Source organism: Sus scrofa, chromosome 14, assembly GCF_000003025.6.
Source record: "Sus scrofa isolate TJ Tabasco breed Duroc chromosome 14, Sscrofa11.1, whole genome shotgun sequence".
Lineage (NCBI taxonomy): Eukaryota > Metazoa > Chordata > Mammalia > Artiodactyla > Suidae > Sus > Sus scrofa.
This window is the reverse complement of record NC_010456.5, coordinates 14,689,974-14,704,724: the sequence shown is the minus strand read 5'-3', so window position 1 is coordinate 14,704,724 and position 14,751 is coordinate 14,689,974. Positions and strand designations below refer to the sequence as shown.

The 14,751-nt window shown below is 46.2% G+C and overlaps 1 protein-coding gene across 1 annotated transcript in view; it reads right to left on the bottom strand.

Moving 5' to 3' along the window:
- The window catches only part of BLK (BLK proto-oncogene, Src family tyrosine kinase), a 57,458-nt gene that overhangs the window by 41,222 nt on the left and 1,485 nt on the right, over positions 1–14,751 (bottom strand). The gene's annotated exons all lie outside the window — the stretch shown is intronic.

Genomic DNA, 14,751 nt, shown 5'->3' with positions numbered 1-14,751 from the left:
GGCCTCTTGTTGGCTGACCTCCCACCCCGACTCTTCTGAGAGCAGCTGTGGAGAGCTCAGGCGTCTCACTGTGCAGCACTTTATAGAAGCTACAAGTGTAATGGCAACTGCTATATTAAACACACACTCCACTCTTCAGCTCTCCATATGCTCCCCTCCAAAACTGTCCAAAAAAGGTCTCCCTGTGGGTGAACCTGTGGTCAGCTCACCGCCACCCCTCCCGCCCCTGAAGTCCTAGTTCCTGAAATCCCAGCAGGATGTCGTCATTCTCCCTGTCGCTTCCTCAGAACTGGCCCTGGGAAGACTTTCAATGAGCCTCTGAGCCCCCTGAGGTTGCAGAGGGTTTATCTAAACTCGGCAAGTCTGAGAAATCAAGCCCACATCCACCTCTATTCCTTCCTTTCTTCCCTCGCTCTCTCCCTCCCTCCACAGTTTCCAGTAAACTAAGTACATCTCATTTCCTATCTCTCCCATAATTGTGGAGTTTTGTGGTTCTAGTTCTGGGCGGGATGGGAGAAGATGGAGAAGTACAAGACACCCTGGAGCATCTTTCTCTCAATAGACATGAATAGTTGTTTCCAGGGTGGACCTGGGAAGGTGAGGATAAAGCAGCAGCATCCTTCTGACTGCTCTGTGCTGTGCCCCAGGGTGGGGGAGGGTTCCACTATACGGGTTACCAGAAGCCTCACTGGGCTGTCCACTGCAGGGTTGGTCAGTTTTTTTTTGTTTTCCACTACGACCCTTAGTAAGAACATACTGTACACCTGCAAGATAGAGCAGGCTCAGGTACAGGGGTGAAACAAAGTCTGGTGCACTTTTACCCTTACCTCAAGAAATGCAGTTGAGTATTTGCTATTCCCTTATATTTCTTTAAAAAAGTTTTAATTGGGTGAAACACATATAACATAAAATTTACTGTCTTAATTTCCCTCTTTCTTTTTAAAAATTTTTGATTGACCGTGTTCTGTCAATTTCTGCTGTACAGCAAAGTGACCCAGTTACACACACACACACACACACACACACACACACACACACACACACATTCTTTTTCTCATAATATCTGCCATCATGTTCCATCACAAGTGATTGGCTATAGTTCCCTGTTACTGTCTTAATTTTTAAGTGTACAGTTCTGTAATGGTAAGAATATTCTAATGGGGAGGGGGAGGGAGAAGGATGGACAGGGAGTTTGGGGTTAGTAGATGCAAACTATGACATTTAGAATGGATAAGCAATGAGGTTCTGCCGTACAGCCTCGGAACTATACCCAGTCTCTTGGGATAGATCATGATGGAAGATACTATAAGAAAGGGAATGTACGTTTATGTTTGACTGGGTCACTTTGCTGCACAGCAGTAATTGGCGTATTTTAAATTGATTATACTTTAATTTTTAAAAAGATCAAAGAAAAGAATATTCACATTGCTGGACAACCAGTCTCCAGAATTTTTCATTTTGCAAAACTGAAACTTTATACCCACTGAAGAAAAACTCCCCATTTCCCCTTCCTCCAGTCCCCAACAATCACCATTCTACTTTTGGTATCTATGAATTTGACTATTCTAGGTATCTTGTTAAGTGGAACCCTACAGTGTGTGTCCTCCTGTGATTGGCTTATTTCAATCAGCATGACATCCTCAAGGTTCATCCATGGTGTGGCAGGTGTTTGAATTTTCTTCTTTTTTTAAAAGGCTGAATAATATTCCTTGGCACTTATACACAAACATTTATTCATTCATTCGACCAAGCAGCTATTGTGAATAATGTCACCATGAAAACAGGCATGCAAATATCTCCTTGAGGCTTTGCTTTCTCTTCCCCTCTCGGCCCCTCTCTGCCTTCATTATGGTCTATGAATCACCTGTCTCCACTTCTGCAACCTCAGCCTGTTATAGCCTTTGCTGTCATCACCTTCCAACCTGTTGACACTTCCTTTAAGATTCAGGGGTTCTAGTCCCTGAGCCAACCACACTGTGTCATCAGCAGCCTCAGTGGGGCCCAGTTTGTGGACTCACCCTGGAACCCTGGGCAGGCTCTGCCCAGATTCAGCACCAGAGCTAATCCAGGTGGTGGGTGTGGAGGTGAGAGATCAGGTAAACTGCCATAGCATATGACAATAGGTATTTTATCAAGGGCAAAAAAAATGGAGAGAACTTTGTTTCAGCCTTTCTTGAATAATTAATTACTTTTTTTTTTTTTTAGCAACGCAATCATTATTGTTGCCCAGAAAACCTTGAAAATGAGTAATCTGTATTCATCTATAAGATGAGGCAAAGGCAAAAAAGCTAAAAATGCTTTTATGAAAGCAAGTTCCTGAATGATTTTATATTAAATAAGATGAAATATATAAAATACTTGCAATAGTGCTTTAACATGTAGTAAGCACTCAGTGAATATCAGTTATTATTATTATAGCATGGCACACTACTATGTTATTGTAGTGACCCCAAATCGTCAAGAAATAATATCATTTGTTCATTTAGAGCCTGTGTGATTTAGGGCGAGACTTTTAAATCTCTCTGAGCCTCGGGTTGCTTTATCTATCTATAAAATGGGGTTAGAGCTAGGTTTCCTGCTTGCCTTAAAGGATCAAATGAAAATCATTTAAGTAATGTATAAACTTTAAAAGGCCATATAAAAATCTCTGTTAAGGAGTTCCTGTCATGGCGCAGTGGTTAATGAACCCGACTAGGAAGCTTGAGGTTGCGGGTTCGATCCCTGACCTTGCTCAGTGGGTTAAGGATCTGGCGTTGCCGCGAGCTGTGGTGTAGGTCGCAGATGCGACTCTGATCTGGTGTTGCTGTGACTCTGGCGTAGGCCAGCGGCTATAGCTCTGATTTGACCCCTAGCCTGGGAACCTCCATATGCCGTGGGAAGTGGCCCTAGAAAAGGCAAAAAGACAAAAAACAAAAACAAAAACAAAAAAACTCTCTGTTAAGACCAAATAATAAAACATAAAATTTTAGAACCGTCTGTCTTTCCGACAATCCACATCCCTGTTGGATAACTGATGCATCATCAGACTGATTTCAGTACAGTGTTCGGAGTGAAGATTTTTACGTGCTAATGATGATACTGACGAGACCACATTAAGGTATGATAATAAGTTTTGGAAAAGATCTGAGGTTAATATTGACTTATTAATATGATAGTATTGACTTATTAATATGATAATAGGTTTTGGAAAAGAGCATGAGCTCAACATGATTATTTTGGGTGTAGGTCCCTAGGTCTGACTGAAGTGAGTCTTTATGCAGGCAGCCCATCCATCATCAACTCTGGGGAGCCTTTCCTGGGACTCCATCCATTGCATCACCACCTCCTCTGGCCCACAGCACTGCTCACAGTGCCAGTCACAGTCCACTGGGCTTTCTGTTTAATGTCTGCCTTCTAAATTAGACTTGTGAATGCCTCAAGGGGAAGGGCTATTTCTTTTTTTTTTTTTTTTTTCATCTTTCTATCTTAAGGGCCTATCTCAGCACTTGGAAGATATTAGATATGCAATAAAACTTTCTCTTCTTTTGAGTGAACGAATGAATCAATCAATCAATCAAAACAACCCCAATATAAGAAAATGCCTACTTCTCCACTTCCCCCTAATACCTCACTGCCATAAAGGGTAAAGAGTTTAATTTACCAGGACAATAGTAGAAAGATGCCATGCATACCAAAAGCCAATGTTCTTCTATATACTGCTTTTTATTGCCAGACAATACAGCAGGGCCAGCAAGGCACATTGATCTCATGTCTGATGTTGTATTACATCTAAGAGGCCCTGATGAAATTATAATTTACTCTTTCTTATTGCATAATCGTTTCCCATATTTCAGGAAGCCTTTCCCCTTTAAGGGCTGCCAAATTTCAGCAAACATAAGGGGCTAACTTAGCAGAGATTCTCAGAGGAAGCAGGGAGACCTGAGATTGAATTTTGCCCCCTCTTCTTGCCCGTAGCTATACATGCTTGAGTTTAAGGTGATTCAGGACAGGATTACTAAGAGAGAAAGAAATCGAACTCATTTTTAGGAAGCTAAAGTCACTTACTGGTGCCAAAGAGTTTGTTGTTAATAAAAACATCTGTTTAAAGAGAAAAGACCCACTGGTATTCAGAAAATCATGGGCTGAAATCTCCCACCCCTTGTGTTGAATGGTTGGGTTCAGTCTCTTGGATTTCAAAGTTTCTTTGGCTCCTTAAGCCTTGAGTGATAACGTTTCAGTTCGATAAACACAGCTCATCTCCTATGGTTAATGCTTGTAGCAGGAAGAACAATTAACCAACCACAAGTATTTCTGTGTCAATCTGACTCCCAGGAGAGAAATGCAAGGCTTTAAAAAATGCCAAAACATTTCCTTTAGTTAAGAACCAAGGACGGCCATAATCACAGCAGAACCTCTTACTTTTAACACATTAGCAATTAGCTTCGGGTAAAGAGTAAAAAAAGAAGCAGTTCTCTTAACCATAATGCCCTTTAGCATAATGGATACGCACACACAGATCTGGCGGTGAAACAGACTTGAGTTTGAATTCAAGGCTCCCCAAATGGGGATAATATCATCCCCATTCCCCCCCTGGACTTCTTGATGTAGACGCGGATCTTTAGAATTCTTTCATTTCAACCTCAGACTCCCAAAAGGGGATGGAAAGGGAGGGGAGAGAGAGCGCAAGAGAGAGCGAGAGATCCGTTGTTTAAAAACACTTTTGGAGCCACAGCCTCCTTTGAGAATCTGATGAAACTGCAGAATACACTACAGAAATACACTGATGTGCATACATGTCCCACTTTGTACTCCGTTTAGAATCCCTCTTCCCCCAGACCCTTAAAACGCCTCATGGACCTCTGATTAAGAACCTCCGTTTAGACTATGGCACAAATGAGGCCTTGGGTTTTGTTTCCTTATGAGTCATTTCATTTCACAAAGAGGAAAGTCTGTTCTCCAGCCAAAGACCACATCAGTAACGCTGGCCAGCGAATCCAGTTGCTGACAAGGGAGCTATATGAGAAGAGAAGAACTCAGGCCACTATCACCACGACTTCAAATGCAATTCCAAGTCCACCCTACGCCACTCCCAAACGAGCCTTTCATCTTCCTATATAATTGCTGTTCCTCGGAAGAACCAGGAAAGAATACTCTTTGGCTGTGTGATGTAGTTCAGAATAGCTTTGCAAGCTACGTGTTCTTTTGTTTTTAATCATAGCCATCTATGATGTTTAAAAAAAAAGCAAAGTAGATGTCCAGTTTGAAACACAGTTAACCTGATGAAATATCATACAGCTTCGAAAATAATCATTGTGAAGTCATGGAGCCACGGGAAAGATGCTGATGTTAAGGTGAAAAAAAGACAGCAAGGAAAAAACACCCAGAATCCAAAGGGCTCTGTCCTTTATGACTCCACGGATAAGAGAATGCATCATATGAACCAAGATAAGCAAGTCTTGGGTAGAAATAAGAGGTTAGTGGAATGATTAATGGCTTGCATCTGTTTCCCCCAATTTTTTGGTATTATATGATTCTTACCATTTTAAAGAAAGGAAATCTTTTGGGGGAAATCAGTACAAAATTAGCCTGTTTTTCCAAATGGCTGTGGCTGACTGATTTCCTGTGTCTAAGTGGCCCAGCTCTTTCTGTGGCTTCCCTGTGAGCAAGCTAAGGCAGGCTGGCTAGGCGACCTAGTGGAGACCCCACCGCAGACCCCGCTGAAAGCAAAACCGGAGCCTGCGAGTGAAGGAGCTGAGGGCGCGCATCTGCGTTCCCAGCAGACCCTGCAGGGCTTAGGTTCTCGGCATCCGAGCCTGGGCCACCAGGGAGACTGGTTCCTGCAAACAGCATGGAGAAATTTATGTCTAAATCTATGTGAGCTTCTGCTTTTCAGATTCTCCTCATCCACAAGCAGACTAATGCTCGGAGTCGGAAGTAAACGACGTGTCCAGACCCATTCCTGGTGGGGTGGCATTAGAGTCCCTCCCCTGCCAAGCTGGAAACAAATGCAGGGTCCTTACAATATCCCCACCGGGTCCCCATGGGGTCCCCTCACGTCCTGAGAGGTTAGCTACTCTCATGGCAGCCACTGAGAGAAAACGACCAGACAGCAACCTGCGGGGGCGGGAGGGAGGTGGGTGAGGTGGGCACAGCAGCTTCATCAGTCAGGATCTTGATCTTAAGGTCATGGTCAGCACACGGGTTATTAGCAGGAGGCTCCTCTTAGGAACATTGCAGCTCTGACCTCGGTCCTGGCTCCCTTCCCTCAGCCAAGCTCCTAACTGCCACCCTCTCATCGCCACGGCCCTGCAGCTGGTGCCGGGGGGCGGGGGGCGTGAACAGCTACAGTTGCTGTCCCCGCATCCTGCACATGTGACATTTCCTTCCCAGAGTGCACTCAGGGCTGCCCTTGGGCCCCGTGCACAACCCATCAGTACCCCCCCACACCCACCTCCAAGCCTCTGCAGGCCTCCAGAGAGATGAGTGGCAAGCCTATGGCAGGGTCTGGGTGACAGCCCCATCACAGACAGATCAGGGTGGGCATGATGGATGCATCCCTGACCTCACAGTGACTCTCGTTTCTGTGCCCTGGGTACCTCAAGAGTCTGGCTTAGCACGAGGGCCAATAAGTGAGGACTGGACTGATAATTCTAGGGCCAGGGACAGGATTTGGGGGATTTGGGGAGATGTGGGGAGCAAATGAAAGCCAACGGCAAGGAGGCCATGGGCTAGTGGGGTAGACAGAGGTGATACTCCCCAGGAAGGGGAGAAGGGAAGCTGGCCTGTGGTGACCCAGCCCCCTGGACAGGAGAGGCGTCCTTTCGGGGCCCAGGTGTCTGCAGACGCCTCCTAGCAGAATGGCAGCTTCCCCAGCAGAGGTTTCCCGGATGCCGCGTGAGCACCGCCCTGAGCAACTCGTCCTCGGCTCTCCACATCCGCTCCGTCTGCGGACTGTGGACACAGCATGCGGGTGGTAAGCATCCTTAGCCTTACTGGTGCGCCTGGTCAGTGCTCAGCACACAGCAGGCATTTCACAGATTGATAAATGATGAATTGAGAGCACTGGTTTTGGAGTCACACAGACCTAAGTCTGCATCTGGGTTCTAGCTGGCCAGCCTGCCCCTTGGCAAGCTCCTGATGGCATCACAGGGCCACGGTGGGGATGAAGTGAGCTCGCGCACAGAGCACCTGCACATCCCAGGCCCGTTCAAGCCCCGGCAGCTGTTCCCAAACTAGACCATATGCACACAGGCAGGTAGCCCCATCAGAGGGCAGAGTGGAAGGAATGGCCAGAGGCCATTTAGTCCAGACCCTCCTTGGGCAGAGTTGGAACCTGAGCCCAGAGGGAGGAAGACAGCAAGGCCAGTGGTTAGTTGTGGAAATGCAATCTTGGGGCACAGCTAGCTTGGCTGGCCTCTCCGGCACTCTCTTCCCAGCTCCCCTGGCTTCTTCTTCCTCCTGGTTCCGGGTTCCTCCTCCAGTCCAGCTTGCTAAAGCCACCTCTGACCCCATGACTCTGACCTTCTCAGCTGTATCTCTACCCAAAACTTCAGGTCCACCCACTGGAATTCTCTCATTAGCCATTCCTAAACTCCAAGCACTTGCCCCCCTCCTGGTTTGGACCTTCTATCTCCACTGGAGACACCAGGCCCCTGTCCCTTTAAAAGTCCTTGAGAGCCTTGGCTTCTCTTCCTCTGACACCTCCCAGCACAGTGATTGTGGGGGTGTCCCTACCTCCACTCAGAACAGCCATAGCTGCCTTCCTTGGGGTCAGTGACACCCATCCCCTGGCTCCATCAGCTCCACTTGTATCTCTACATCCTCCTGGCAGTGCTGGCTCTCAGCAGGCACCTGTCCTGGTGAAGGAAGCTGGGAAGTTCCATTTGACCAGGAGGGGAGGGTGGGAGCAGGTGCCTTTCTCTGGCTGCCCAGGCAGGAGCAGCTTCAGCATAGAAGAGGCCCTGGCAGAAATAAGGGTGCAATGAGTCCCACCCCTCTGCACCTGTGACAGGGCCACCGGGCCTGGCTGTCAGGAGAGACACCTGCCAATGTCAGCCTCGACCGGGGGGGGGGGCCACCAGCCCGCTGTCCTTCACTGAGCCCCAGGTCCCTCTAGGAAGCATTTCCGTCTGGACCTCTAGATGACACAATGGAAAAGGGCTCCCCGGTGAGGGCCACCCCACTTCTCAGAGCAGGAAGAGAATCCCAGGAGCACATGGAAAAGTCACCTGATCCCCTGGGAAGTCAACTACAAGCCAATCCTTCCCGTGCTGGCAGCCCCAGACCTTTACTGATTTGACGAAATCTCATCAAGGCCACAAATGATCCTTGCCGAAAAGTTGCCCATTCCACAAAAGCATGCCAGCAAGTTCTGGGAGCTCGTAGGCTCCCTGAAACTCATCAAGGGTCTCTGGTCTCCAAGAGTTAGGTCACCAGATGCAGCAACAGGTGCAGAGATACAGCGACTCTGGGGAGAGGGTCTCCATCCAGGGCCGTGCACCCCCCCCCCTTTCCCTGCCACCAAACACACAGCAGGGCCACCAGATCCCTGGGCCTCTCCTGCCAGGTTCGGGACTCAGGAGAGCCCAGGAGGAGGGTTAGTCTCCACATGTCCCCTCAGCAAAGCCAGATGCAGTCAGGACACGGATCTGCACCTTGGCACTGAGATGTTCTGCCTCTGAGGCAGCTGGGCACTGGGGCCAGCTCGTGCAGGTTTGTAAGAGCCAACTGTTTATTTGGCGGAATTTGTGAGCTGTTTATCAAGTACACCATTATTCAAAATTAAACCATACGAAGTTAAAATATATAAAATATAATTAAATGACATATTAAAAACAGAGGTAATAAAACACTCAAATTTCATCACTCCCTAGTTATATTATTGCATCTTGCTGTTGTCTCTGTTCCTGAGGTTATTTCCGTCGCTTGTATCTACAGGGCAGACACACTGTAATGGTGAACCACCTGGCCTCTTCCCAGCTTCTGTTCGGCCAAGTCATGTTAGCAGCTTGAAACTGGCTCTGGTGGGACTGTTTATACCCCAGGAATAGGCAAAGGATACACATGTAGGGTCAATTTGTTTGGTTGATTTTTCCTGACTCAAGACAATGATGGAGAAAATGTTCATAATGTTGATTTTACTTGAAAATATATCCTATTTGTAGCTATGACTAGGACCCCTAAAATGGGGAAATTAAGTAATCAAAAATTACTATCCCAGCTAGTAAAGAAGTGGGTCACCCCACAGCTTCACAAGTGCAGTTCCAACACATCTTTGTGGTTTTACTCTGATCTTATTTCTTGGCATTAATGAAAATATCAGTGAAATTCATGTGTATCAATTGCAGCCATAGGTTGATTTTGAGTACAAGAGTTTGGCAAAAGTCCACAAGACCATTCTATGGAGAATCAACTGGCTTTACGGTATTTCCAAGAAAGGATATTCTGCGTAATGTTATTTGTAAATTATGTGTTACACATCCTTTACACCAGTTAAACTGATGATTAACCTGTGTGTGTGTATATTTGTTTCCCAAAAACCTATTGATTAAGCATTTGCCAGCACACCCCCGCTCTCAGTCCAGAAGATGCCTATGTCCCCCCACAGCACTGACAGGTGCCAAGGAGTCTGCTAGACATACAGACAGACAGACAGATGGACAGACCCCACGAAATGGAAATAACTCCTTTCTATTAGGAAAGGAGACTTGACGTTTTTCGGTAAGCCACCCCAATAAAAATCACAGAATGACTTATTACTTTTGATCCTCTCTTCAACTGCAACACTTTTTTAAAATTATTTTTTTATTTAATGATTTTTATTTTTTTCCATCATAGCTGGTTTACAGTGTTCTGTCAATTTTTTACTGTACAGCCAGGTGACCCAGTCACACATACACATATACATTCCTTTTTCTCACATTATCATGCTCCATCATAAGTGACTAGATGTAGTTCCCAGTGAAGTGCAACACTTTAAAAAAAAAAAAAAGAATTTATTTTTTAAAGCCTCATTGTACTTTAGAAATGGTAGGAATAAAAAGAATCTTACCATGAAATAATTTTATATTTATATAAAATTATATAAGTTAAATAAATTAATATAATTATATAAATTATGTAAATACAGTTATATAAATCATATACAAATTCTACAAGTATAAAATATAAAAATTTTATATTTATATAAAATAATTTTATGTAATCTTTGGAAGAGTATAAGGTGGAATAACTGTAAAAATAAACAATTAGGCTTTTTGTCTCACTGTAATAGACTCTCAGCTGAATATTTTACCATAGATTGGTCCTCTTGGTAAAAAAATTAAGAATGGTTCTATGTTCTGTACACAGAAGGGGAGATAATTCTTTTTGCTCAACCTCACCATGCATCAAGTTCTTTCCAAAACTCTGTCCTGTTTTTTCATTTTTATTTTTACTTTTAGGGCTGCACCTGCAGCATATGGAAGTTCCCAGGCCAGGGTCGAATTGGAGCTGCAGCTGCCAGCCTACACTATAGCCACAGCAACACTGGACCTGAGTCACATCTGCTACCTACACTGCAGCTTGCAGCAATGCCAGATCCTTAACCCACTGAGCAAGGCCAAGGATCAAACCCACATCCTCATGGATACTAATCAGGTTCTTAACCCACTGAGCCACAGCGGGAACTCCTGTCCTGTTTTTGTTTTCATGTTTATTTATTTCCTGATATTTCCAAAAAGATTTGAGGCCACTTACAAAAATAAATAGGTGAACTATTACATTTAGAATGGATAATCCATGAGGTCCTGCAGTACAACACAGCAAACTATATTCAATCTCTTGGGATATGATGGAAGATTATACAAGAAAGGGAATGTGTGTGTATATATATATATATAGGTCATTTTGCTGTCCAGAAGAAATTAGCACAACATTGTAAATCAACCATACTTTAATTTTTTAAATGTAAAATAAATAAATAAATAAATATGAAATAAATACATAAATATGAGAGAAAAATAGATGAAGAAATCAGAGCAAAGGATAGGTTAGGGCAGGAAAGCAAATTTGGCAGTAAGGCTGGTACACAGAAATACAGACCCTGAGATGGGGCTACTTAACTGTTCGTGGCTAGATGCAAATTTGGCTCAAAGTGTCTTAGAGTCTGAAGTCACGGGAGAGAAGTGATCAATTGGAAGAGCTGGTATCGGTTGCTCAGTGGGTTTCCCAGGTCTGAAGTCTGAGAGTAATTCTCCCGTGGCTCCTTTTAGGTGTTCTGAGGCCTATGGTGGGCGGCAGAGGTGGGGGTGGGGTCTCAATAGCATCGCAGCAGTGACGCCAGGTCCTTCCTTGTTCCTTCCAGGAGCCTTGAGCATCCGCCGAGCACAGCTCGTCCTCTCCAAGAAGGGGGCCTAGGTCTGATTCACAGCGCTATTCCCTGAACGCCCCAGCCCTGAGATCCAGACATGCAGCTCTCACACCCTGGGGAGCATCTCAAATACCTAGATTCTTGTCTCTCGATCTTATTACAAACCCATTTCCTCTTTTGAGAAACGAAATCGCACTGTCGCTTTTCGAGATTTCAAGACATAAATACTGTGCCTATAAGTAAATCTAAGATGTTACAGTGTGAAATGTGCCTTTTCCCATTACAAGTACTCCTCTTACGTGGAGAATTGATCAGAACCTAGATGGAAATACTGTGTCCTCTTCAGTTTCAACTCATCAAAGAATTAGGGCTTTGGGGCGTAATTCTTATGACACTGTGATGTGCTATTATCAACAAATAGAGAAATGAGCCTAGAGAGTATATGTCATTTCTGAGGTAGGTAAGGACACCAATATAGACTGAGGTCAAACAACTGTTATTTCAGGAAGAAAATTAGTGACTGAAATCCAAAGTCCAGAAGCGGCAGGACAGGGCCTTGAACTTAGGCCCTCCATTCTGTAAGCTGAGGCACCTCACCTCTCAGGCACGGCTACTTGTCTTTCTCCTGTGCCTCCAACTTCTCGTACCTACAGCACAGCGAGAGACAAAGTATCCTTCCTAAATACTGAACTTGGGGATTCCAAATATTTTGGGGTGAGCAGATCCTTTGGGGAATCTGACCAAAGCCATAAACGCCCTTTATGGCAGAACGCACGTGTCCACAAAAACTTGCATACAAGTTCAGAGAGTCATAGACCCCATGACACTTATCAGGAGTCTATGACCTCAAAGTCAGAACACCTGATTTAATCCACTTAGCACTTATCGCCTCGTACCTGTGTATACACAAGTGAACACACGCGGCCATCCCCTGCACATAGGTGACCTTGAGTGGGAGCAGCTCTTTAAATTCTGCAGCCCCAGAGCCTCACCTGCCTCACCCTGGTCCCAGAGCAGCAACCCAGGTAACAAGGTGTGCAAAGAGGCAGCAGAGTGGTGGTGACAAGCACTCAGAGAACCGCTTTCTACCTCCATGGTTTCGGAAGCATCACCCCTTGGGTGAGGGAGCACCTGTGAGCTACACAGCAGCCGATGGGGAGTCCAGGCCTCTCAGGGACAGCAGGGATGGGGATAGAGCCTCTGTACTCCAATCACCTTGCTCAGTGTAGCTCTCACTCTGTGCCTGGAGCTGGGTGCAACTGTTCCCACTTCACAGAGAGCTGGACCATTTGCTCACACTCCCCCAGCTCCTCAGACGGCAAGTGGCAGAGCCAGGTCTAGGTGTGGAACTGGCTGGCCCTGAAGCCCAGCGCCCTCCTCTGGCAGGAGCATAACATGCCAGAAACCTAGTTCACCCCATCTCTTTCTGCAGGACCCCCCCCCCCCACCGCCGCCCTCCATTAAAACTCCAGTGTGGCAATGGCCTTGGAGCTCAGTATGGCAAAGGTAATGGGAAATCTCACACGCTTTTTCTCCTTCAAGCTTTCCTCCTCGTGTCTTGACCTTCATTTGTGTTCACAAGTGTGTCCTTATTTCTTTCATTCAAGAACCATTTCACAGGGTGCCCACCCTGTGGCAGGCAGTGTTCTGGGTGCTGGGACCGAGAGTTGGACGGAGGGAGGGGCTTATCCCTATCCTGGAGAAGCTCAGGTCCAGAGGGGCAGCAGAACCGCAAGCAAATAGCCCTAAGCCTATCCTGGAGGCCATGTAGACACAGGGAGGGGTTTGGGCACTGCTGACAGAGGAGAAGATGTTGGCACGGATCCCAAGAATCAGGCCAGTGGGACTTGCCTGGGTGAGAGAAGGGGGAGGGAGCCCAGGCAGAGGGACAAGCAGGTGCACAGCAGGTGCGTTCCCGAAGAAGTGGGGGAGCAGGAGATGCGACAGGAAAGGGACTTTAGGCCCAGTGGTAATCAACACTTTTCAGTTTTGATCTTCATCTAAGTGTTATGATTTTCATCTAAACACTATCTCCCCACAGCTTCATAATTCTTTCTTCTTTCTTGCTTGCTTCGGAAGCGTTTCTCTAATCTCGCTGAGACATCGCCTTTGAACAAGAGCACACCTGCTCTGCCGGGCGCGCGCGCGCGCGCGCTCGTGTGTGTGTGTGTGTGTGTGTGTGTGTGTGTGTGTGTGTGTGTCTGTGTCTCTTATGGGCGGGGGTCGGGCTTCTCTGTCTTCCAGTATCTCCCCAAACATCCTTACAAGGAAGGATGCTGCCCCTGGTGGTTGCATCTTGCTACTGCAGGTTCTAGGCAGGCCGGTGAGGGAGTGGGAGGGGGGTTGGTGCTCAGAGGCCAGGTTGTCACCCAAGCAGGAGCTGGCTCTCAGGGTTCCCGTCCTACTCTATATCCCTTAAGCCACAGCATCGCTCACGAGGGAGTTTTCTAGCACAGCTCACAGCACAGCACACATTCTGCGGATGGCTGAGCCCAGAGCACTGCAGATTCCATCTGGATATGTCACGCAGGGGCTGGACACTGACCGGCCTCCACGCTCAGCGCTCGCTTCCTCACTGGGGAGGGGTCGGGCTCAGCGCTAGCTTGAGGCACAAGAGCCTGGTCCCACGCAGTGAGCCCCGCCCGGAGACCGAGATGGGGTCCTTGGCCCTAAACCCCCTGACACAGAGTGAGAAAAATAAATTTCAGAAGTAACAGAAGAGAGGAAAGCATAGAGCTTTCTGGGAATAAGGTGAGGGCTGGGAGAGAGAATGGTAAAAAAAAAAAAAAAAAAAAAAAAGCCAGAACTGCTGTGTTCCAGAATGTTCAAAGAGAAAGTGGGGCCCAGGATGCCAGTTTTTCTAAGTATGCTCAGGCTTTGACCATTTTTGATGCAAGGCAGGATGAGCATAGTTTGTTTGTTTTTTAGCTTTTTACTTTGGAATAATTTTAGGCTTACAGAAAAATTACAAAGATAAGATAGAGACTGCTTGCACATCCTTCACCCAGCTTCCCCCAATGCTGGCATCTTACTTGACGGTGGCACATTTGCCAAAACTAAGAAAGTCGCATCAGTACAACGATTGTCATTAATGTCCAGACTTTATCTAGAGCTCACCTATTGTCCACTGATGACTTTGTTGTTGCTCCAGGATTCCAATCAACCTGGATGTGAATTTCCTATTTATACCCCTCTGATATTGGACAGTTTCCCCATCTTTCCTGGCTTGTCACAACCTTGGTGATTTTGAGGGTCAAATAGTCTGTAGACTGTCCCTCAGTTTGGGTTTTTCTGATGTTTTCTCTTGACTTGACTGGGATTTTGGGTTTGGGGAATGAATAGTACAGAGGTGAAGTACTTTGCTCTGTGCAGCCAAAGTCACACAATAAAGACATCATGACTGATCTGTGGAGGTGCTGACC